At 37.7% G+C, this 26,311-nt stretch overlaps 1 protein-coding gene across 50 annotated transcripts in view; it reads right to left on the reverse strand.

Moving 5' to 3' along the window:
• ANK2 (ankyrin 2) overlaps positions 1-26,311 on the reverse strand; it is a 619,163-nt gene that overhangs the window by 250,535 nt on the left and 342,317 nt on the right. The window lies entirely within an intron of this gene.

Consider the following 26,311-nt stretch of genomic DNA (forward strand, 5'->3'; position numbering starts at 1 on the left):
TCACCAGTTGGAACGGTCTTTGGGGACTCCTCCAGACAGTCTGTGTCTTCCGACTGGAGCCAGGAAGAGGCCACCTCTGTGGATCTGCTAGGGGGTGGGTAGTTGATTGCCGCTTCCAACCACACCTCTATGCAGGGTGAGAAGAAAATGGTGCAGTCTCTCTGAAAGACTCGCTGCTGCTGCTGTTGCTGCTGCTGCTGCTGCTGCCGTGGCTACGGCTGCTCTGCTGTAGCGCATGACATGAATTCCTGCCTCTTAAATCTCTCAGTCCTTCCCTTCTCCAAGGTTCATTTAAAGAAAAGAATCAACGCTGCCGTTTGGAGAGAGGACGAGCACTGTTGGCATTACTTGCCCCTGCCATAGCAATACAGGGGTGAGCACCCCGGGGGAGGGCTGGGAGCAACCTGGTCCTCCCTGTGTCATTGACAGACCCACGTGAGGCTGCACTGGGGAGCTGCATTAAGCAGGGAATGGAAAGGAGCTGTCAGTGAGCACAGCATAATCTGGGCTCAGCTAGGTTATCCCCGGGGAAAGAGGGGGCCCCCAAATAGGGAAAGGAGGGCAGAAATAGAGGAAAGGAGAGAGAGGAGCAGGCAACAGGGAAAGCTACTCTCCATCATTCTAAGAGGCACACAGGTACACATCATTAACTACCAAAGGCTTTTGTCAAATACAAAATTAACATTAAGTAACGTGATGAAGTAAAGCAGGATCGTATTTCTGGATGTTCCTGTTTCTATACTCAATAGGGAGACGCAATGAAAAAAGAGAGGACACAACCTGTTAACTCAAGAAGATGAAATTCTATTCAGCATTCCAGTTGCATATACGGCCAAATTTTCAAAATTTTACCACAATTTTATCAAGGGCCAATAGGATGTCACTTATTTCATAATTATTCATCCCTGGACTCTGGAGACAGTCATAACACTGTGTTGCACATAGCGGATTATGGAAACCCCTGCACACATACACACACTCACTCACACAATTGTCCCATCTTAGAAGAAAAAAGTTTTGACTACTACTATAATCATTGACATTTAAACAATATAATCTGATTCTACATATTTCCTATTATTAAGAAAAAAGTAAAATAACATCACAAGTGTCCTCTTAGGAAATGATATGTTTTTGTACCCTAACTTTACAACATACCTACCTCGATAAATGAAGAATGTATAGTTTCCTTTCCTATACTGTATGAAGATAGTAAGATAGTAACTCTTCTAGGAGAGAAAATACTAATTTTCTATACTGTGGGTGGTCTCTACATGTTTTAGCTTATAATAACATAATTTACAATTTTTCTTTTCTACCTAAAATAAGTTGAAAGAGGTAAGATTAATAAAATATCCCACAAGCAAGCAAAATGCACTGCAGGGTAGTATAGAGAACCCAGCTTTTAATCTGACTCAAAAGTCAGTCAAAGGCGAGAATAATCACCGTGGCTTGGGCAGCATTATATTGGCGCCATGGTGGTTCATGGATCAGTTAACTTCCAGGCAGCAAGATTAGTTTCTTATGTATGAGAAGCATAACCCTCTCTGACTTGAACAGCTGAGAATTCATCTCCTAAAAAAAAAAAGTCAGCTTCTAATTGACTCCTTCCTCTAGAAAATCTTGTACATGTTTACAAAGAAACACACATAGACATTTAGGCTTCCTGGGAAGGAACCACATGGATTTGGGGAGAATTCTTATATCTCCTTACCCAGGTGACTCACCGCCTGCCACTTGATATAAGACAATTCTAACGTTTTCTCCTCTGAGGTACTTCAAGACGATCAGCTGTGATGGTGTCAAAGCGGTCGTTAGGAGCGAAGGTGGCTCAGGGAGAGCACCAAGACTGGAGCGCAGGGTGTCCTTAGGGCCATCTGCATTCTCTTTTCTCCTGAATACTTTTTAAAAAATGTTTACAACCAAGCAAGTCTTACTTGATTCGCAAACGTCCTTTTAACTTAGTACCACGCATCCTAATAAATTATGGCCAAGCCTCCTACGGGGTTTCCCTGTTAATGAAGGTGACTCTTGGGCTTCCTCTGGGACAACGCCCTTCCTCTATATCACAGTATCTTCTCCCCTCTGTAGACGTCCCCAAAGGAAGGTGAAAAATCACAAGCACAGCTAGAGAAGAAAGTGGGGAGTTCCTGTTGTCGAAAAAAAAAATGTGTTTATTTCATTAGCTTTAATGAGCTCAATAGACCTACTTGTAAATCGACAGAATCAATTTAACTATGTTGTCTTCTAAGGCCTGGAAAATTACACATTTTTAAATTTCAATCTGCTAACTTAAAAAGAAGTTCTTAGACATGGTTAACAGAGTCTTAGTCCCCAAGATCCCTCCATTCCATTTTTCTACAAAAAAGTAGAGAGCGCTATTCTTGAGAGCTCTTTTCGTCACTTTGTCTCATGAAGAAAAGGTAATGAGTTAGATGTTGGTTTGTTAGATGTTTAGTTTGACTGACATAAATATTTCACAAAGCACTGTGATTGCCAAATCTTTGAAAAGGATAATTACGCTACTTTGCCCACATTTTCTCATAATATCTTTGAATGCAACACAGAGAAGCAAAGTCATCGTGTTTTTACAGTTGAGGACACCAGAAGGCAAACAACTTGTTCCAGATCACCTTCCCGAGGATGGTTTGCAGTGGCAGGAGGGCCGAGGTTCGGTACTCTTAAATCAGCCCACTTCGGGAGAGGCCACCCACTCAAAAGTTCCTGCTGTGGGCTCTACCGGTCAAATCCCCAAACAGGAACTCACAGGCTAGGACGAATATTTTTAAATAAAATAACCGATCACGAGTCCTTTTTTAGTGCGCGATTTTTCATTTATCTTTTCCTCAATCATAGAACATATTGCTCCCACATGAGATGGATGGCAGCACATAATCCTTTTTGGAGCAGATCAGACATTCCTACGCAGTCGGAGTGTCGTTTCTCTACAACCAACTTATTCAATAGTAAGCTGTTGAGAAATGATTTTCTAAAATCACTCCTTCCTGTATATTCCTGTTGCTCAAACTTTCCTGATTTCTATTTGAATGGAAAAAAATCGGTGTCGATTTTCTGAGGAAAGAGAGCAGCGAGCACTCACCAGCTGACCTCTGCACAGACAGGGCACCAGGTTCCAGTCCCAGGAGCTCCCGGCCATTTAAATGATGCAGGCACCGCATTCAAGGAGTCTTTCCATCAAGCCTCCAGCGGAGAGACAACACTGCCTGAATTTTGAACTTGTAACAAAAGCTGCTTCCTTCCACAAAGCATCTTGGCCATCAATGGGATAAGCTTGTGTCTGCCTTCAAAGTAAGGAACACACTGTCGTTTACATTTAAACTTGAGAGCCAGCATAGATAGATTGCCCTTCAGAGAGGACATACTTCATTTTAAAGACAGGAGAGAAAAAGGCCATTTGCTGTCCTCAGTGTCCAGCACTCCATTGATCAGAATCCAAAGAAAATCCTCTGCAGACGTCAGGCATCAGTCAGGGCATCGTTCAATAACAACTGAGCCGGCCATATGCAACTTAATCCCCTTCTCTCTCCCCCGCCTCGCCCAGGAGAGGCAGCTATGCAATTAAACAGCATATATTGTCACTCCACCAAAAATGGAGTGTGGGTGGTAAGGGGGAAAAGAAGCAGATGCACTAGGAAGACAGTTAAAACATCACCTAATCAGCAAAAAAAGACTCTGCTCACTTGAGCTATGAGCCAAGAGTTTATGCTACTCGAGTTCAACGGTGTTTGCCCATGTTTGAGAATTCCTGTGTGTTCTGAGACTCATGAATGGTCAGGGTAAGAGAAAGCAAGCTGAACGAGGGGCTGCGTTGATGTATCACCCCCGATTTGTTTTGCCTGAAGCCAAATCCAAAAGCCAATTTGATAACATAAGGTTAATAAAGCAGAGCTTGCTAATAATATAACAGATCCTACTTTCCATTGACAACGGTCTCTGTAAGGAGATGATTTGGTTGAAGTTAGAATACCCAAATGGTGTCTTCCTTCTACTTCTGCCTGAGGAATGGAAGTAAGGACACCCCAGCTCCAAGTCAAAACAGGCAGTTCCCATAGTTTATGACGGAAAAGCAGAAGCAGTCTCAAGACCCCCACCTTCCAGCCTCTGAAATAAGCTCATAACACTTTTGATGTGTCACAGAAACTTTCCAGCTGTTACAATGGGAAGCAGACAAGGAGAGAAAAGCTTCCCTCTGGAGACCCCTTTACATAAAGAAGATAAAGCCACACAAAGTGTAGGTCATAAATAGTTAGCATTTTGTCACCAAAGACCTCAGCCCTATAATGACTGTGAGTATGGTAAGGGGATCAGCGGAGCAGCCACGTCTGCAACGGGCAGACGGAAGGGAAAGGCACAGACAGAGAAAGGAAAATCAAAAAAGCCACAGTTCAGGAGGAAAAGAGAGATACGGCCTCTCTCTCCCGGCATCAGCTGAACCCCATCCCCAACTCCATTCATTCATTCCCAAAGTGCAGGCCTAGAGGGACAAAGGTTCATGTGCATTAGCTGAGCTTGTGTAAACTGGAGTCGGCCCAGGTTTGCTCCCTGTAAAAAACTCTTCCAACAGAAAAACCCTTCACTGAGGCTTCTTAATCAAATTTATTTCTCTGTGCTCCCTTTGACAAGAAATAAAGAAATAAGTTCATCAGGAATCAGAAAAGCCCCATAATGCTAAAATCTATCCTCCTTTTAATTTTTTATATAGCATCTTAGATTGAAAGCCTCGGAATTAATCTAAAATTTGCCTTTTAAAATATTTTTTTTTAATATTTGTTTAAAATAAAAACTTTCTCACTCTCCCCACTGCATTACTGCACAGCTTCTATCTCTGGTGCCACCTTTTTCTTAAATACAGTTACTGCGGGCCTAATATGAGCCAGTCGAGAAGCACCGGGGATGCAGGAGTGAAAATGACAAAGTCTCTGCCGTAGTGGAGATGAACATCCACCATTAGAAGCGAACGATTTCCAGACATCCTGCAACATCTCCGTCACTCTGTACAATCTACAGTGAGTACAACTACGAATATTCAGATCTTGAATAGAAAGCTGTTTCCCCATCTTCAAATGCCTGGTTTCAAGTTTCAAACTATTTCTAAAAACCTTTAAATGTCTTCTCAGGGCTGCTCTCTTCTCATAAGTGGACATTTATTCAGGAAAAACATACTGATCTTGGGTAAGAAAGCCCCATCGTCTATTAGGGATTGAAAGCTTGGGGTTGAGTTTTAACTCCTGCTGACAGTTTAAAGTTGTCTTTTAAAACACATATAACTTCCCTTTTGGGTTTGTAACAGCTTTTCATAAACACTCTGGCTGTATTTCTTAGCCCTTTTACTTTGGCCAAATAAAAAGCACTGAATTGTGGTTAAAATGTGAAAATGCAATCTCAAACTTATTCGCCCTTGAAGATGTTTTTGTGTACCTTTTATCCATGAAGGAATTTATATTTTATTCTAGGAATTATATTTGTCCTCAGGATTTATATGTTAGTACCTTTAGCATCTCAAAGGAACAGCTTAATTGGTAAGGGAGAGAGAAGTTTGATCAACACGTGAAAGTTTTATATTTGCATAATGTCAGTTAGAACTGCTACTAGGATAAACAGTTTGATAGAACATGTTTTCATTAGACTATTTACAAAAGGAAAAGATTAATTTTTCTTGATTGAGACAAAACTATTTTTAATTGTTATTCTTTATGTGACTCCAAATTTAAGCCATGTGTCTTAATTTTCATGAAATAATTTATATTTGCATATAAATCAGAAAGGCTTAAAATCCAGTAAATGTGGGTTGAAATGACTGGACTATTATTCTATACATTTTATCGACCATGAATTACAGCCCTGTAACTAAGTATTCCTGGCCAGTAAATTATTAGCAAAAATATCTCATTATTTTTCAAAATTAACAATAGAAAGATGGCAAAATGTATCTTAGAGCATACCCAAATCTGCTGAAGATCAAACACCCAATCAGTGATAGATGTTTCAGATCTCCAGTTTTCCAAGCCAATGCCCTAATCATTAAAATACGGACATAAACACTTGCAGCAATTCCAACAACCAATTCCATACCCAGTGGAGTTTCTGTGCAGTGGATACGGCAATAAATATAAAAGACTTAAAACATATGTTGTTTCAATAATTCAACCATTCAAAAAACAATTCCCTTGTGGCTGCATTGTTGGTACTAAAAAATTGAAGTGCTCCAAAGTGCTCCTTTTGTATCTGTGGATGGTTAGTAATTTTTATGAAGGTATAAACTTCTGGATTATTACTGCTTCTGGACCCCATCACATTTAGTTAACCATCCACCACCACCACCACCACCCCCACCTCTGCCAATATAGAGTTTCCATGAGCTGTTTTCATTTCTTCACCAACAGACATAAGATATCCTTTTTATCGCAATCTTTGTTTAATTGACCTATAAAGAAAATCTGTTGCTAGGCAGTCAGCGTTTCTTGCTTTAGGCACGACCAGCACTTTTCATTTTATACTTACTCATGCAAAGTCATAGCCCATAAATATGGAAACCAATGCATAAAATTAAATCAAACTTTCTTTGGAAACCGCATTTCCGGAGGTAAGGCATAGTGGAGTCTTTTCTGTGACATGGTGTTTATATCACTTCTAGATCAGATCAATCAGCAAATTACTGAGCACCTACATGGACAGCATGTGTTTCCAGCTAATAGGAGCCAGGTCATCCTGACCAACCCTCCCCCAAAACAAACCAGGAATACTGAATATAATATTAACAACTTCTTAAAAGCAACAAATAGCTGACACTATAAAAAAGAATTCTAGGCAAAACTGAAGGAAAACGGAGCCACTGAAAGATGAGCATAGAAATTGCTTTTCTTTCCCGAATGTATTTCCCTAGAAAAATTGAACTTTGATGTTGAAAACTTCATGAGAAATCAAAGGCCAATGTCTACACAAGATGCAGTGTCTAATGGAGGGGTCTCCCCACAATCACCTGGGACTTCAAAAGCTATACTCTTAGGCTAAGGGTAGAATAGTAAATAATCGCCTTCCAGCAGATTTACAACCTGGGTTTTACTGCCTGGAGTTTCAACAAAGCTCAAGCCTTGAACCAGGTCTCAGGTGATCTCCAAACCACCCGTGACCACAGAGCCTGGCAGCAGTAAATACAGATCTCGGCAAGAGTCACTTTCATCCTTGACCTCAAATTATCTGCATAAATAATTTTCCAAGTACAGTGACCAGCATACAATCAAAGACAATGAAGTATACAAAAGAATAGAGAACAAACCTATACAGACTTGAGATAATGGAACTATGAACAAGGCAGTGACACAAAAAAGAAGAATTCAAACAAACAAACCAACCAACCGTTCTGGTTCCTCAAAATAGTATCACTTAGTTAGGAAGTTAAGTAATCTAATCTCTTTGAGTTCAGACTTATTTCCTTTTTTTTCTCTACCTCTCAACCAAACTATACTACTTTGCATAAGAACAGACAATAATAAATGTTAGATAAGTGAGCGATAGAAGCATCCAATGAATTGTAGAAACTATGTGTACTATAGGACTTTAGAACGCCATACATTTTATTAATAAAAGTTTTGTTAACGATGTAGTAACTAAAGGCAATTTCACCCTTAAACATCTGAAAATTCAAAAATGTCACCAAAATCTAACAGATAAATAAGATGTAACTGAAAAAATACAATAGACTATTTTCCACAAGTTAAAAGTTTTATATAAAAACAAATCTGATGGCTTGGGTAGAAACTTTAGGCAATATTCAACCCAACAAACTTTGTAACATAACATCTGCAGTTTTTACTGTTTCAAGTCCTGTGATGCACTTAGCTTTCAATGTCTTCACAGAAAGTTTTCTTTCTCCCCTCATTTCTTGAAAGACAGAGAGTAGAAGCTCTCTTAACAAACCTTTACTTAACAAGATGTCTCCATTCCCTCTAGGAATACTACTGATGCCCACCATATATTAGAAGCTTGCAGCTTACTAGTTGTTCTATACTATCTGCACATTCTTCTCCAGCTAGTAAAGTTGTATGCTTACAAGAGCCAGCTATGTTTATTACTGACCTTTTTATTCCAGTTGTACTTGTTATTACAATTATATAATTTAAATATGTCTTATATTATCTAAGAAAATATGGGTACAAAAAAAGTTGTTTTATGAAAATTGATACAAATGCTTTGTAAGGACTTGATAAAGATGAATCCCTAATAAATACTGCTGTTGAGTGATGAGAATGGCTGGAACAAATGTAAAAGATTGGGGGACAGGCTTTAGAAACATCTAGAAATCCTGCCATCAGATTTTTTTGCAAGTGTCTTTAAGTTCTGACTCCAAGTAAAAGACACCAAACTGGAAAATATAGATGAGACAATACCTATAGGTAGGTATTGTTTATTCAAAGATCACAAGATGAAACCTCAAACAGTGAAAAATTCTTAAACAAAAGGTCACGATCCAACATCAAACCATTGATAAAAGAAGTCCAATGTATATGTTTCAAGTTAAAATAAAATGCTTAAAGCATGTAAGTATTATTGTTTGAGTCTCCACTTGAACCATCTTTTCTTATTAACTGATCATATAACACAGTTTTGATAACGTTATAAAAGAGAGCTTCTTTTTGTGGTGAAGGGTCTTGAGTCTGGATTCCAACTTGGGCTCTATAACTTTGGATACATTACCTAGCCTCTGTAGTCTTCAATCTCCTTCTATATAAACGGGGGTAATGTCTACCTAACAGAACCAAGAGCAATGGCACCTGTAAAACTTGTAGTAGGTGCTCAATGAGTAGTAACTACTGTGATCACTGTTCTGAGAAAAAAAACAAAACATGAATATAAAAGCATGAAAGGGGAGGAAAGTAGACTTGTAAGACAGAAACACAGGGAATAGATGGAAATAAGATACAATTGCCCCCAAAAATAGTGTGGGAAGAAAATGCTGATCCCTTTGATGACCAACATCATTAATAAGCTCACAATTCTTCAGACTGTTTGGTAAGGATGAAATCCAACACAAAGCTTTGTAACACTGTGGAATGAAGCTTAAAGTCAGTGAACTTGTGCTATAGTCTGAATGTTTGTGTCCTCCCAAAATTCGTATGTTGAAATCCTAATGCCAATTGAGATGGTATTAGTGGGTGGGGCCTTTGGGAGGTGATTAGGTCACCAGTGAGATTAATCCCCTTATAAAAGAGACCCCAGAGAGCTCCCTGCCTCCTCTGCACCACATGAGGACACAAGGAGAAGTCTGCTCCCCTGGAAGAGGGCCCTCATTTCACCTGACCCCATAGTGGCACCCTGATCTCGGACTTACAGCCTCCAGAACTATGAGAAATAAACTTCTGTTGTTTATAAGTTACCCAGTCTGTAGTATTTTGTTATAGCACCCTGGACTGACTAAGACAACTGAAGTGCCTGAGAAAGTTTTACTAGCCCCCGTGAAACGATAGCTCTATAGTCAAATTACATAAGTGAATTCAGTACCACAGATTTACGGCAGGCCTCAATCAGAATAAAGGACATCCTACAAAAGCTCCCTTTTGAATGGAAAAACAAAACAAAGAACAGTTACCATTTGACTACCAAGTAGGCATAGTTCCAAATAGAAGCCTCTGTCATACTTTCTTTTACACATAAATTTATTACCAAAGTACAATAATAAATAGGGAGGTGATGGAACGCTTTTTCAGTCTCATAATTAGAGGGCAAAACTGACCTCATTACAGGAATAAATATAGAAGGACACAGTCAATCGGTCCGTCAGTTTGGCACACCTATGTAATACTGGGAAGAAAATGTCAAAATAAATCCCTTTTCACTCATAAGATTGGAGATAAAATGTCATCTTTCCTGAAAGAAGACAAAAACAAGACATACACCCATAGGGTAGGAGTTACAAATACAACTGAAGACAAACCCAGTACGAGGAACTTTCATAACTTGGACATCATTCTGCTTATGTATTATTCTCTGCAGTGTCAGCGTTAGGATTTTTACGGAGCGAAAGATATTTACGACTCTACCCAAAAAGAGCTGACTTTGAATTTGGAAGAGTATTTTTGGATAAATCAGAGCGGAGGGTTTCCATTAGCCTCCACAATTCACTGGGGTTCCTGCAGAAGCAGCTCAGGGGCCCTGCTGCAATCTCGAGCAGCTCCAGGGGCACCTCCTTTACATACAGGAAAACTCCATTTGAAGAAAAAGATCCGCTGCTTAAAGAAAAAAACACCAAAAAAACCCAGAAAACAGAAAACTCAAATAAGCTATACAAATTTGTTATGTGTACAAATACAAATTCCTGGAGTTTGGTAGCCCTCTGCTGGATGAGAGAGAGTAAATCCACTTCTCTAAAGCACTGTTTGAGAAACTAAATGTTTTCATAAGATTTAGAGGACTACTTTAATGCTTGCTATATACCTATCTTTTGTTCAGTGGATATTTTTCTGTTTTGCAGAAGAGAGAAAGGAAATATCCTCTCTGCCAAGCCATATAATATAACAGTAAACTAGAACAATCTAATGCAGATTATAAATTAAAATACTGTGCAGTTCACTTTTTTAAAAAATAAAAACAGAATTTGAAACAAACAAAGCAAGTAAAATTTCAGCACAAGCAAGATATTTGTAGGTTCTCAGCTGTCACATCCCCACCTAGGATTTCTCTTAACCTGATTCTAGGTTAGATCAACATATTTACAACTGATTTTTAAAAGTCATTTGTTGATGCAGTCTCAAACTGTACACTAATATGCGTTGTCAGGTCTAGTCTTATACACATTTGAGTAATACAATATGATCAGGCTTTTTGTTTAGAGTAAGAACATTTCTAAACATCATGGCAGAATTACTCTAGAACATTCAACTCAGTCTGGATGTGCAATTTCTGAAGCATGTCAGGTCCTAGAACAATGCTGTCTTTACAGAAACTGTTTTGCAAAAGAACTTGCATGTTTATATCAAACCCAACTGGAAAATTATTTGTTGTGTGTTTGAAAGTCTCAATAGTAAACCTTAAAACGAATGAGTCTCGAAATTGTCTCTTAAGATCTTGGATCAATTTCTGGTTAATTTTATTTCACACATCTTTTCAAAATCCCATCTTCCTGTTGTATCACTTAAAACTTTCTTACTTTCAAGCCTCTCTCCATACACCTAGACTCTGTCACTGGTGCTTCCTAAACCAATTGATAAGCTTTTGCCTGGTGCACAGTCTCTTCAACTTTCCCATCCTCGCAGCAGAGGCCACCTGATATATTCACTTCCAAATTCTGCTAATCCTGTCCTGAGGCAAGTAGAGATTATGAAATTCTTTTCCAATTCTCCAAAATGCAGGGCCAACTCACTTTTGCATCTCAGTTTAGATAACTAGGTTTATCCTTTGATGTCAAAATTTAATCCCAACCTAGGCTGGTAAAATGCCTAGGACTTGAGAAGTGCTACCTACTGACAAGACTGCCTGCTTCCAACTGCCATCATTCTCCTGAATATCCAAAATTCCTCTCCTCCTGAGTTTCTGTCTCCGTGCTTCACCTGTCTGCTGGGACACCACTGTCGTGCACATTGGACCCTCTCAATCTGTTGGATTATCACCTATCTCCTGGGGCCATTTTCTACTATCACCGTAACCATTGAGTACACTGAGTCTAGCTACTTCCTGTTTCCGCTGTTCATGGTCCTTAACTAGACACTGCTAGGAGGAGTCCCAAGATACCACACTTTGTTACCAAAATTATGTTCTTCACCCTCACCCATTATATTTGATTTCACTAATTTTAAACCATAGGCTCAGTTTACTTGCTTTTTTTTAATGATCCTGCCTTCTCTTTCAGTTTTTTCTCAGTAACACGTTTTTCACAGTTCTTTTCACTTCAAAACAACCGTCTAGATTTGTAAAGCTCTTTGTGATAATAATGAAGTTTTCAAAATTTTTTTAATTTTTTTTTTTTTTTTGAGGAAGATTAGCCCTGAGCTAACATCTGCTGCCCATCCTCCTCATTTGCTGAGGAAGACTGGCCCTGAGCTAACATCCGTGCCCATCTTCCTCTACTTTATATGTGGGACACCTACCACAGCATGGTTTGCCAAGTGGTGACATGTCTGAACCTGGGATCCGAACCAGTGAACCCCAGACCGCAGAAGCGGAACATGTGAACTTAATCACTGTGCCACCGGGCCAGTCCCTTTCAAAAACTTTTTTAAAAGACAAAAAGCCTGCTTTTCTTTTTGTCCTTATTTCCCACACCAGAATTCCCACCATGTCTCCATCAAAATAACAAAAATACAGTCCTTTTGAAAAAAGAACTGCAGCATTTCACCCAGGGAACAGAAACATTATGCAGGGGTTACACTCTTAGCTTACTACTGAAAAGAGGAACAGGCAGGGGGATGACAATGTGGACAGAGGAGGTTTCCCCTTCAACCTGTTCTAACGCTATCAAGTACTCATTAAACCCCAGGTTTCAAAGACCCTCAATATTTTAAAAAGTGCTGCCCAAGTCAGCATTTTGTCCACCTTCTGAGGAAAAGAATGAGAGGCATGAGGGAGGAAGGAGACAAAAATAACAACTAATATTTTTTAACTTGCTAAAATGCAAATTATAAAACTAGGCTTAAACATCTTCCTCTTGTTTTATATTTAAACAAACATTCAGGTGTGCATACATATTCCATTTCCTGAAAAATGACTAACGGATATTCTAATGCGTATACCCTATCAACTTTATATAGCTGACTTTTAAAACACTGACAATGAAAGCTAAACATCATCCTAAATGTTGATGAGTCTTATATAACGGCACAAATAATATTTAGTAATGCATTTCTAGAGATCTTATGTGCTTCAAAGGTACTAAGCACTATTTTACCTGGATTTTGGTTAGTGTTAAGCAGGATTCTAAATTATTTTAGTCATTTACCATAAATTCATGATGATGTATACTGGAGTAACGTTTGGCTATTTTCAAAAATTGCCGTTAAAAAACATCACTAAAATTCTTTTCCTTTATTTCAAAAAACATTCTCCACTTAAAAGAAATCTTTAGTCTTGGATGACACTATTTTTTAAATAGTTGGTGTTTTTGTACTATGAAGGGTATCAAATTCAGTCAATTCTTGGCCATTTAAGCATTTATTTCTTAGTAGTTAATGCCAAGTCTTCTCTTATATAAGTGTTATAAAAAGTGAAATAAGTGAAAGAAGATGAAAAGTTTCAAGTCATCTTGACATAAGCCATTTCATAGTATTTGTGTTCCACCTTAAGGCCAATTTCACTTTATGCCATGGATTACAGCAAATTAAATTGCAAAGAAAGCTCTAGTATTTGTGATTTAATCACAGCAGGAGTAGACAAAACAAGAATGTATTTACATGGGCGTTTTGAAACAGATAACATTTCATCACTGATTTTTCTGAGTAGATGAAGGTAAGTAAATTAAGTAAATATAACAAGAAGGAAAAGAAATTCTGTGAAGAACAGGACAAAATAATTCTATGTCGTGTGTGTGTTGTATTAACTTTCTCTTTTGTCCGTTTCATTCTCCTGCCTCCCCTTTCCCTGTGTCATGCTTTTGTTTTGGCCCAAAGAGAAGAGGAAAATTAGACGAATAGGGGAAAATAACTTGGGAGAGTGGAGAGGAAGAGAAAAATGAAGTCAGTCCCTGAGGACAATACAAGGTGAGAAGAAGAGGATGCCCTAGAAATGCAGTTCAGTCTAGATACGTGCTTTCAAAATACCTGGAAATACTTTACCACGTTACTAGTGACCTCCATGTTGCCAAATCAAGTAGAAATTCATCAATGCTTATATTAGTTGACCTTTTAATAGTATTTCATGTAATTGAACATTCCTTCCTCTTTTGGAAAACTCTCTTTACCTAGTTCTGGCTCTAGAATCTCCTGTTCTTCCCCCTGTCTTTTCAGCTATGCTTCAGTCTTCTCTGAGGTGTCCTCCTTTTCCTCATCTGAACTCAGCTGCTCAGAACTGTCCTGGGGTTTTCTTGCTTCTCACGCTACACATGCTCCCCAGCAGCAGAAGCTACTCCCATGGCTTTAAATCTTATATCTGTGCCAAATCCACGGTTTCTCTCTCTAGTTCTGACCTCTCCTATGAGCTGCCCATTTGATATAACCATTTGGATATTTTACAGGTATTTCTGGATCTTTCCCCCCAAACTTCTTTCTCCCCTAGGCTTCCATATCTCAATAAATAATACCCAGCCAAAAACCTGGGAATTGTCCACATTCAATCTATCCCTGAGTCTTGCAAATTCTTCTACTAAAATGTATCTTCATCTATACTTTCCCTTCATCCCCACAGCTTCCAGCCATCGCTGCTTCTCGCCAAGCCTCTCCCAACAGCTTCCTACAGCTCCCCTACCTCTACTCCACCCCTCCTCCATTCCTCTCAGAGAAAAAGTGTCAAATTATAAGTTGGAGCCTGCTTAGCAAATGTCTAAATAATTCCAATGAATTCCCACCGAACTTAGTAACAATTCCAAAGCCTTCATGATCTGGCCCCCGTTTGCTCCTCTCTCTTGACTACGCTCCAGTGACCCTGGCCTTCTCTCAGTCCCTACATGCAACAAGCTCTTCCCCACTTCAGGACCTGCACATCTACTTCCCTCTGCCTGGAATGTTGTCCTCATTCTTCACCTTGCTTATCCTTCAAATCTCAGATTCAGTATCATCACTTGCTCATAGCAGGTCCCTCCGACACTTTCTCAACCCGAGCCAAATTAGCTCGCCTTGTAAAACTCTTATAACAACTTGGGTTCTAATTCATAGCACCTATCACAATTTCTAATGATGTAGTTAACTAGGTTCTTATTTGGTTAATTTTTCCCCCACTGGAATGTAAACTCTACTAAGGCAAGCTCCAGGTGCCAAAAACACTGACTGGCATGTAATATGGGCTTAGTAACTTTTTGTTGAGTAGACGGATGAATGCCTGCATGCATGAATGATCTACTGACGACTAAGAACACTGAAAGGAATGCTGATGATTAAAAATGCTAAAGTTGTATATCTTTGGAGTCCAGTAAATGCCACTAATGACTAGAATTTGACAGTTCCCCTGGGATCCACATTGAATTTCTTAGAGAAATTAAGGATATTTCCTTTTCACAGATAGAAGTAATAGTATCTTTGCAAAAAGTTATTCTGCATTTAATCAAAGCCTCAATTTTTTGTACCAAAGAGAGAAATATCATATTCATTCATTAATGTAAAAAACTGTAATTATGACTCATTGACATATACACATTTGGAAAGAAATACATTATCATGTTATCAGTGGTATCTCTAGAATTTGGAAAAAAGTTTTTGTTGCTGTTGTTGCTGATTTTGTTTTGTTTTGTTTTTTAATTAAGTTCCATAGTCTACAGTAGGGTTCACTCTCTGTGCTGTACAATTCTATGGGTTTTGACAAATACATAATGTTATGTATCCAACATTACAGGACCATACAAAATAGTTTCACCACCTTAAAAATCCTCGCGCTTCACCTATTCATTGCTCCTCCATTTCACCCCAGAAACCCTCATGAAAACAGATCTTGTTACTATCTCTATAGTTTTGTCTTTTTCAGAATGTGATATAGTTGGAAAGAAATAGTATGGAGCCTTTTCAGACTTGCTTCTTTTACTTAGAAATATATATTTAAGGTTCCTCCATGTCTTTTTGTGGCTTGATAGCTTATTTCTTTTATCACTGAATAGTATTCCATTGTATAGATGTAGCACAAGTTTATTTATCCATTCGTATATTAAGGGATGTCTTGTTCGCTTCTAGTTTTGCATAATTATCAATAAAGCTGCCATAAGCATTCAAGGACAGTTTCTTGTGTGGACCTAAGTTTTCGCCTCATTTGGGTAAACACCTAGGAGCATGACTGCTATAGGTTTTTTTTTAATCAATTTGAATAAGTTCCCCTCTATTCCTAGTTTGCTGAGTTTTTTTAAAAATCAAAACTTGATGTTGGACTTTGTCATATGTTTTTTCCAAATCTATTGACATGATCATATGATTTTTCTTCTTTGGCCTGTTGATGTAATGGATTATTTTAATTGGTTTTTGAATGTTGAATCAATATTGTATACTTAGAATAAATCCCACTTAGTCACGGTGTATAAATCTTTTCTATACATCGTTGCATGCTATTTACTAACATTTTATTGAGGATCTTTACATCTATTTTCATGACAGACATTGGTCTGTAGTTTTCCTTTCTTGTCATGTCTTTATTTGGTGTTGGTATTAGGTAATGCTGGCCTCAAAGAATGATTTAGGAAGAGTTCTCTCTCTTTCTATTTTCTGGAAGAGACTGTAGAAAATTGATATTATTTCTTCCTTAAATGTTTGGTGGAATTCATCAAGGAAACCATTTGGGCCTGGTGCTTTCTTTATTGGGAGGTTTTTAATTATTGATTCAATCTATTTGATAAATATAGGCTTATTCAGATTATGAATTTCCCCATGTATAAACTTGGATAGATTATGTTTTTCGAGGAATTGGTCCATTTCCTCTAAGTTGCTGTTCAAAATATTTCTTTATTGTCCCTTTAATGTACATGAGATCACTACTGATGGTCCCTCTTTCATTTCAGATACAAGTAATTTGTGTCTTTTCTCTTTTTTTTTTCTTGGTAGCCTGGCTAGAGTTTTATCAATTTTATTTAATTCAAAGAACGAGCTCTTGGTTTTGTTGATTTTCTCTACTGTTTTACTATTTTCAATTTAATTGACTTTTGCTCTAATTTTTATTATATCTTTCCTTCTACTTGCTTGCTCTTCCTTCTCCAGCTTCCCATAGTGGAAGCTTACATTATTGGATTTTGGATCTCTCTTCTTTTCTAAAAATGCATTCAATGCTGTAAATTTTCTTCTAAGTACTGTTCTTACTGTTTTGTTTTGCTCATCTGTATTTTCTAATTTTTCAAAATAGATTCAACACATATTACACATAGGGGCAAATAAAGAAAGGAAATGGAAACTCTGAACCATGGCTTGCCCAAGACCACATGGCTAGCATTGATTGATCACTAAGATATGTTAGGCTTTATTTATCACTTTATTCAAATCATACAAGTATACATGTATTTATGTGTATTGCAAGAGCAAAACATCTATAGCTATTTTGCTTTTTTCTCTGAGCTAATGGCTAATCCAAATTTCAAAGTTAGCTTTCAAAAGCTAAAATAATTTACAGTGCTCAAATATCTGCAGTGTCTGATTTTCCTGAATCTGCATCTACAATTTATTTTGATTGTATCTAGATATTAATACTCCTTCAAACAGGATCAGCCTTAAGCAAAAATTAGAAAGTTTTCCATCCATATAATGTTTCCTGAAATAAATGTGTACCAAAAGCAGGTAGCTCTGAAAATGATCTAACACTAATCAATCCTGATTTATTCTCCCTTTGGAATAGGAAAAAGAGTAAACTTTGATAGGAAAACACTCCCAAGCTGTATAAACTGGGCACAATTGCATTCTGGAATCTATTATTCTTGCTATTATACCTTGAAGCAGCCAGATCTACTGGAAGAAATATAAGCTAGGACTCACTCAGAAAAAAAAATTACATGCTGAGTGTCTGGAAGTTCACCATAACCGATCTGCATGGGTGCTACTCACTCCAGCAGAGAGCCCAGCAGAAATATGCCTTTCTGGGGGCAGAATTTAGGGTAGTGAATACTTGTCATCAAAGCACCTATCAGACACAATTTGCTGCAAAGATCACAGTTAGGAAATCAATTATGTCACATAGATAATTCTACACAGCAGAGAGAGCCTGAGTGACGTACTTTGACCATAGCCAATGAAATAAAAAGGAAACGGAAGAGTGGCACTGGACAATTCTGTAACTAACAGACAGTCCTAGCCAGAAGAGAAATTAAAGGAGTGGTGATATTTTGCTATGGAGAGGGCAAATAAAACAGCCCATGTTGGCCTTGGAGGCAATTAATACTGTTTTGGCTCAAGGTCAACTGGTAGGCTAGGCATTCCAGAAAACTACTCGCATGAGCATTGTGGCAAAGTCCACTTGCTGTTCCTTAACAGCTGTTCTCCCTTCTTGTTTTAATAAGCTAATAATAATAACAATAATAATAATAATAATAATATTGTTGGGCACATGGCTGTCATAGTAAAGACGACATTTTCCAGCCTCATCTGAAGCCAAGTGCGGTCATGTAATTATGTGATGACCAATAGGATTAAAAAAAAGAAAAACAGATTGCTTGCAACTTTTGTAAATGTCCTTAAAGACAAGTCATGAATATTCCTCCCCATCTTTCTCCATTCTGCTGGACATGATGGTTAGAGCTTGAGACATCAGTTTAAGCTATGAGGTGGCAGCCTCATGGTGAGGATGGCAGAGCCACAGGATAGAAGGATCCTGGATTCCTGACCCAGTGGAGTACCTTACCAGTTTCAGAATACTCATGTTGGGCTTTATTTTATGTGTGAGAGAAATGAACTTCTATCACATTTAAGCCACTATTACTGTGGGTTTTCATTCATTCCAGGAATAAATCAATTATTTACTTAATTAATTAATCCCAATTGATGAAGAGACCAGGAAGCCTTTTGGTGAAGAACTCATCCAAATAGAAGAAGGAGCAAGTCACAGGAGATTCATGTAGCAACGAGGACGTCTTCATAAAAAAGAAAGGGCTGGCTGCTGTCACAGACAGCACTCCTTATCCTTTAACTCCTTATCAGTTCCCAAATCCTCCTCATATTAGAACTGTATAGAAAGAATTGGAATGAACTTTGTAAGACACTGGGGCACAAGCTACACTACTGTGGCTGCCCTTCAACAGAGCACAATGGGGATTGAGTTCCAATCAGATAACAAGTACCTTTGGCCCCTCAAAGACATTGGTGCCCCTGTGGAACCTGGGGCCAGAGCAGTGGGCAATGGAGGAAAAGAGAGGATATTCTCAGTCACCGTTTGGCAGCTGATGAGGTGGTTCACCAGACTTGTTCATGAGCACATGTAAGACCCCACCTGGAGACCCCCCCCCCCCAAAAATACAAGAGTGGTGAAGGGAGGCAAGGAGAGCAGGTTTCCAGTAGACTGAGATGGGGATATTGGTCATAAAAGAAGACATGTGACTATTAAACTGACTTCATTTGTATCCTTGGCTGGTGGGGCCTAAGGAAATTTGGCCGTCTGCATGTGGTCTGTATCTGCCAAGGTCTGAATTACAGTTAACTAATACAAACCCACATTTACAAAAACTATAGAGGAAAATAAGTCTGAGCATGCAGGCAATGAGATGCACGATACAAATGTATTTAGATGAGAAACTAAGGCAAAAGATAAAGGTTCCAGAGTTCCTGACCCACACTACAAAACAGAAAAAAAAAAGGCACGTAGTCATGGTGGCCCAGATGAGGTGAGCAGAAAAGTCTCAGAAAAAATGTAGAGGTGGTCCAGACGCTCATGTCTAACTTACAACTGGTCTTGACCATCCAAGTATTTTATTTTCTATAGAAGAACTATTAACACACTTATAATCAGAAAAGAATATTTACTTCAGTTATTCTCACCTAGACTCTTTCCCTGGTCCCCATCATTTTATTTATGGCTCCTGTCTTCTACTGCTGTGGACAATAGAATAATAGAGAGAAATAGTAACAAGAAAGGACATACTAAATATAGCAGTTCAAGATCTGAATACTTCCTGTCTTCGTGCCTGATGCTATTCATAGGCAAACCTCCCAGTTATCCACACTCATCCTTAAAATGGCTGCAAAGTAACAGTGCCATTGTTACATGGATCCTTAATTTTCACCTATTTAGATACAATTTCAGAGTTCTTGGAGTACTTAACCAAAATTAAAAGCTGTCAGAAAAAAAGGCACAAAAGGAAAAACAGGTACTATATTAAAGATATACTTTGAAGAAGTATCAAACACAGCAGACAGGAGATAGCCAGAGAGAGGTCAGTCTCTTCTCTTAGAAAATGGAAATCCACGTAAACCTGCCTCTGTGGAAAAGTCCTGAGCCACAATTGCATGAAAGCATCACCCCACATAGAACACTTTTTCCATATTGGGGAATCCCATGGTAAGAGGGAGGCAGGGCCCACCTCCCATCACGGAAGACCTGACGCTCCGTTTCACCAGCCCTGCCAATTAGCACCTGGTGCATGACCTCAGCCCATGTGTAATTGCTCTTCTCTAAATTTCACCTGTTGCTTTGACTCTAGCAGTGATGCTGTTCTTCAGAGACACCACTGGAGGCCAGTCATGCTACAGTATGAATTCCAGCCACACCCTAAATTTTAAAAAAATAGAACTATAGTTACGAAAACAACGCTTTGTGAGTATACACAGGTAAACGTACACAAATCTGATTTTAATTAAAAAATTCAACATAATAGTAAAACTTTTGCTGGAGAAGAGATGGAATCTCGTTCTGAGATTTCAATTAAACACCTCTATCCATCGTAGGATAACTAAATATGTTGACTATCTTGATTGTGGTGATGGTTTTATGTTTCATACATATGTCAAAATTTATCAAATTGTATACTACACTAAATATCTATGTCAATTATATCTTTAAAACTGCTAATAAAAAGAAGATAAGTGAAACCCACTGCAGCTTTAACTTACATATATATATTCAAGAGCCATACACTCCTCTCCATGGCAGTCGATCCTTTCTGGCCCTCTCAGAGCTGATGTAATTGGTTTGAATTCGTAACCAAAGAGCTTCCTTCAGACGAATGTCTGCATTTTTAAACTTTACATAAACACGGTTGCCTCAAGATTGTCTCTTTTCCAATGACTTAAAGTCTTTGTCTCAGAGATATGTTGATAAGAAAAGCCTTTATTTATTTATGAATCTGATGATGAAGCAAAACAGAATCCCCCTGGTTTTTAAGAAATTGTTTTTAAAAAAAATCACAGAGCACCTCAACGGGATATGACTTGCAGATATATTAAAATAAGCAGAAGAAATGACCTAATTTAATTTGCATTACTTCAGCATCCAATTCAATTTAAATATTTATTCAATGTGTTGGCCACATGTTCACCAGGAAAATTTATCATCACTAATTGAGAAAGAGAAACAAAGGCAGCAAACTAAGGAAGGTCTCCAAGAGTTCTGTTCATTTATAAAAGTTTCATAATACACTCTGGTCCCACATAAACACTGGCTGAGTTAATTATGAATCTGGGACAGATTTTCAGGCAAAGAAGAATCACGGTGAACTCCAAACACTTAAGTTCTTGGTTATCATAGAGTTGATATTTTGCTACAAACTGCTACCAAAAAAGGGAAGCAACAAATTTCAGTGAATTTTCAAATGCAGAGCAGACAACTTGGGTGAAGTCACTGCATTTCATTCAGTGAAGATTTGCTGAGTGCCTACAATGATTCAGCCAGTGTGCTCACATGGTGCCTAGACAATAGGGCTCTATGCAGCGAGAGCAAAGGACAGCAGACTGTTATTTGAAGCTTTAATGAATGTGTTGATACTATTATAGAAGGAGCAGATTTTCAAATAGTAAATGATTTCTTATAGAAATAACGGATCTGAGATTAGATATAGGCAATTAGGGTATATGTTTGTGGCTGAAACAGTAACTTAATAATGTAAAAGATTTTCTGAAGCGTCTAAAAGTACCCAATATAGAGCTACAAAACAGCAGTCATCTGAACACCTTATCACTAATTCTCATTGATTAAGATAACATATGCATAATAATTGGCTTTTTCCAGTTCAATAAAATCTATAAAATAGTATTATAAGCATTTTAAAGCTCTTTATATTCTCATATAATATCCACGAAAGCCAAAAAGGCTAAATGATGGGTTCAAGGTCAAAAGAACTGGGACTAGAATATAGTCTGTCTAATCCCCACGCCAGTGTTTTTTCCATTGGGCTCTTTAACTCTTGGAAAATATTGCTTCTTTTAACTTTTCAGTTTTTAAAAACCTATCTATATTGGTATAACCGCTTTAGAAAACAGCTTTGCATTACCACATAAAGTTGAAAATGTGCAAAAAAAAAGCATATTAAATATCTGTATAGGAAATTTGGGGAGAAATTTACTATCCTATTTGCCAGGTGATCAATAAGATAATATTGATAATATTAATAATCAATAAGATAATATTGATAAGATAAGATAATATTGATAAGATAATCAGGGAAACAACATCTAAAATAACCATTGCAAGCATTTAATAACCACATAATATATGCAGACAATATTCTATATACCTTACAATTATTACCTCATTTAATCCTTAAAATAGTATGAGGTAAGTATTATTATTCCCTCTATTTTACAGGCAACTAAATGAAGATCACAGAATTGACTTGTCTAGAATCAATGTAGGGTAAGTGGCAGGGAATGGAAGAAACTAAAATACAGAGTATAGTAAGTGACTTCAAGATAGCACAACTAATTTCGGGCAGAATCTACTCTCTTTAGCCCAGCGCTTCTCAAACTTTAGCGCCCACATGAATCACCGTTGATGTAAACAGTTCTGATTCCCTAGGTCCGAGCTGGCGTCTGAGATTCTGCATTTCTTACAAGCTCCCAGGTGATACCCATGCTCCTGGTCTGTGGACACACTTTAATTAGCAAGGATTTACACTATTGTTTCTGCCTATGTATCACATGACATCTTCTCTCTACTTCTTCCTTATGTTTATTAAACTTAATATTTATTAAACTCCAGTCCTCGCAGTCAAAAGGAAGAGCAATTCTCCACGGTGATAAATGCTGTATGTAGCTTTGCTATTGTGTATGGTACATACTTTGACCACATGGACTGTAATCTTGCAGCCAGATGCCATTCTAAATAAATCCAGGTATTCTAACCTTAATTTTCATCTTTGCACATTACAACATTTTTTTAAAAAAACATTGAGAATGTACACTGACTCTATTCAAACCATCTTAGAAGAGAAAAACAATGTTTAGAGTGGAAACACATGATTTTGTTTTGTAAGGAAAATACACAGTTTCCACCAATCTTTGTATCAATGGATTTTGTTTTTATCTGTCATTATAGTACCTATGATTATAAATCCTTAAGTTTCATACAGAATGTTCAAAAAATCCAGTAAAGTTTAGACACCTGCACAGGTTATTAAAATGTCTGAAGAGAGGCCTTGGTGAAAGTCAGTGGAGGCTGCGACGAGTGTCTGAGGGACACAAGCAGAGAGCGGGCAGGGCAGAGCGATTCAGAGCAGACTTGGAAATCAGACCACCAGGACACAACTCCTGTTGTCTGTGAATTTAGACAAATTTTATTCTCTCTCTCTGTCTCAATTTTCGTATTTATAAAGTGAGGCTATCTAATAAGGATAAATAAGTTAATATGGAACCCTTAAAATGTTGGCACATAATAAGCACTCAATAATGTTAGCTACTATTATTAAAAAATAATAATTATTTTTTTTGGTAAGTAAGATTGTCCCTGAACTAACATCTATGCCAATCTTTGTCTATTTTGTATGTGGGATGCCACCACAGCGTGGCTTGATGAGTGGTGTGTAGCTCCATGCCTAGGTCCTAACTCATGAACCCGGGGCTGCCGAAGAAGAGACTGCAAACTTAACCATTATGTCATCGGGCCAGCTCCTTTTCGAAACTAATTTTGATAATTTTCAAAACTATGCATGTTGATTCATTTCATCTCTTTGTTTCAGAAAGTAGAATTTCTTTTTAATCAACTTTAAAATTGCCAATTGGTATGCAAATCATAACCATACTCTGGGAAAAATTTAATAATGACAAACACATCAAAATTCATTAGATTTTTAAAAAATATATAGATCAAGTATCACGTCTTATAAAGACTGTGCCAATCCAAAATTAGATTTGGATTAATTTGACTACTATTTAGTTTGCCTAAATTCCTGAATTCAGAAATCAAGGTAATTGGAATTATAATCATTTTTCTCCATTCTTTGTAGCTTTACAAGAGAATTGACAGAAGTCAAATTTCAGTCTGTATTGGCTTGGATATCAATATGATACTAAAGATGACTGATAAGCAGTATTTTAAAAGCAGCAGGTGCGATCTGTGCTGAAGCATTACTGCCAACGTCAGGTTTTATGACATCGTTCAAAGACAGACAGAATCTGGACCACTGTTATTCAGAGCTTGATCAGGAGGCAGATAGGCAGAACTCTTAAGCTCATCTTTTCTCTTTGCACCCATACATCAGAGAGTCTCCACACTCTGTCACTGATGTACCGTTGATATGCCCAGTAGCAGCCCCCAAATTCTTTGATTTTCAAACATCAGAGGGGTGTTTGGATCCTTTCAACCATAATTCTGTCATTGTCTCAAACTCAAATGCCTAGCATATTGCCTTAAGTATGGGAAGCCGGGGTGATAGTGACCGGCTTGCACATGCCCCGTCTAAATAGGGCAACTTCTATTCAGCTTCAAACCGTTATATTCAAGTAGGAATGCTGGCTCAATATTATCAGATATTCTGATTTTTATGGAGAAACTAGAAATCCAGACTTTTGTGTAAAATCTTCTGATATTAAAATATTGACAACTAACTCAGTTTTAGAAACATCATGTGAGCTAAACAGAATACGCTGTAGCTTGGGCAGTGGATTTTCTAATCCCAAGATTTTATGGTAGAGGATGCAATTTGAGCAAACATATATAAAAACAAACCAAAAAAACAACCAAAATCCACAGAAGGAAGCTTTAAATCCCTACAATGTCAGTTACTGGAGCCACTTAAGAACAGATCACTCAGGGTTAACTTTCAAATACAGCCTTCCTAAATCACGTCCCCAAATTTGACCCAGCCTTCCCTTACAAAAGAAATCCTGGGAGGATATCTTCTCTGTAGCATCGTTTAGGTTTTCCATTTTAGAACTCATTGTAACATACTGCAATAATATTTTGAGATGCCAAAAGAAAATTAGATTTTAGAAGGAGAAAGAGTCAAGAGTAATAACTTGTTACATAAAATGGTAGCTTATCAATGACTTGGTATTTTTATGAAAGTCATATTCAAGGTTAGAATAATTTTTAGAAAGAGAGGATTTAATGGAGGACTCTCATTTCTTGGGAAAGCCTTTAGAGTAGGCAGGCATTTCTGCATTAGCCAGGACCATTCCACGTCCATGATAAGATTCCACAGGCTTCTCGGTATGAGGGTATGTGGATCTGATAGTATTAACTATCCAAAGGATGGCAAGACTTTGACTTCACACAGCTCTTACTCATTTCTTGATTCTATAGCCATGAAGAAAAAAACACAATCAAAAGTATCACATTTTATTGTATTTCAGAAAACCATTAATGCTTCTCTAAGTCTAGAAGAAAATTCTTATGCCCTAAGAACTAGAGATTATGTTTCATATCTCTTTTTCATCTATTTCAATCTATTAAAAGTTCCTTTCAACTGTAAACCCTAGCATCTTCTATAAGTCATAATAATACCTGAAATTACAGAGGGCTCTATTTATAGGTTTTCGAGGTATCTTCATGCTCTTTATCTCCTGTCAAATATCTCCTTCATAAGGTAAAGTAGGACAAAATTGGCAGACACATTTAAGAATCTAAAGCTTCATTTGCTAACATTCTAAAGTGCTTTGGTAACACAGCAACATAATACAACATATTAAAAATTAAAAACAGGAAAAAATAATGACCAATTAAATACGGTCACAAAACATTTGTACCTCCTGCCATCAAGAGAGAAAACCTATTTTCCACCCATTGAATCTGGGCTGGCCTTGTGACTTGCTTTGACAAATAGAATGTGGTGAAGAGGCACTGTGGGACTTCTAGAGCCTAGGTCTTAAGATACTTTGCATCTTCCATTTTTACCTTCTGGGAAAGCTGCCCTGAGACCACCATATAAGAAAGCCAATGGAACCCACTGAAATTGAGAGAATTTAAATGGTTGTTGTTTTAAACCATTGAGTACTGGAGTGGTTTGTTACGCTGCAATAATTAACTAGAGCAGAACTATGGCACAGAAAGATCAAATGATGTGGTTAAGCAGAACTGGGACTCATGATAGATGAAACCATGAACGTTAGAGCAAGCAAGGCCTGGATTCCAGTCCATGATCTAGTCATCCAGCTTTTGTGAGCTTCAGTTTACTCATCTGTAAAATATGATGCTAATTATGTCTGTGTAACAATTATGGCAGTTACATGAACTAATGTATAAAGATTCATATGCAAATAAATGTCTATTTCTTTCCCAGCCCAGGTCACTTGGCTTCTGTTTGATTATCTTTTGGAGACATAAAATGTTC

This window comes from Equus przewalskii, chromosome 2 (genome assembly GCF_037783145.1).
Source record: "Equus przewalskii isolate Varuska chromosome 2, EquPr2, whole genome shotgun sequence".
NCBI lineage: Eukaryota > Metazoa > Chordata > Mammalia > Perissodactyla > Equidae > Equus > Equus przewalskii.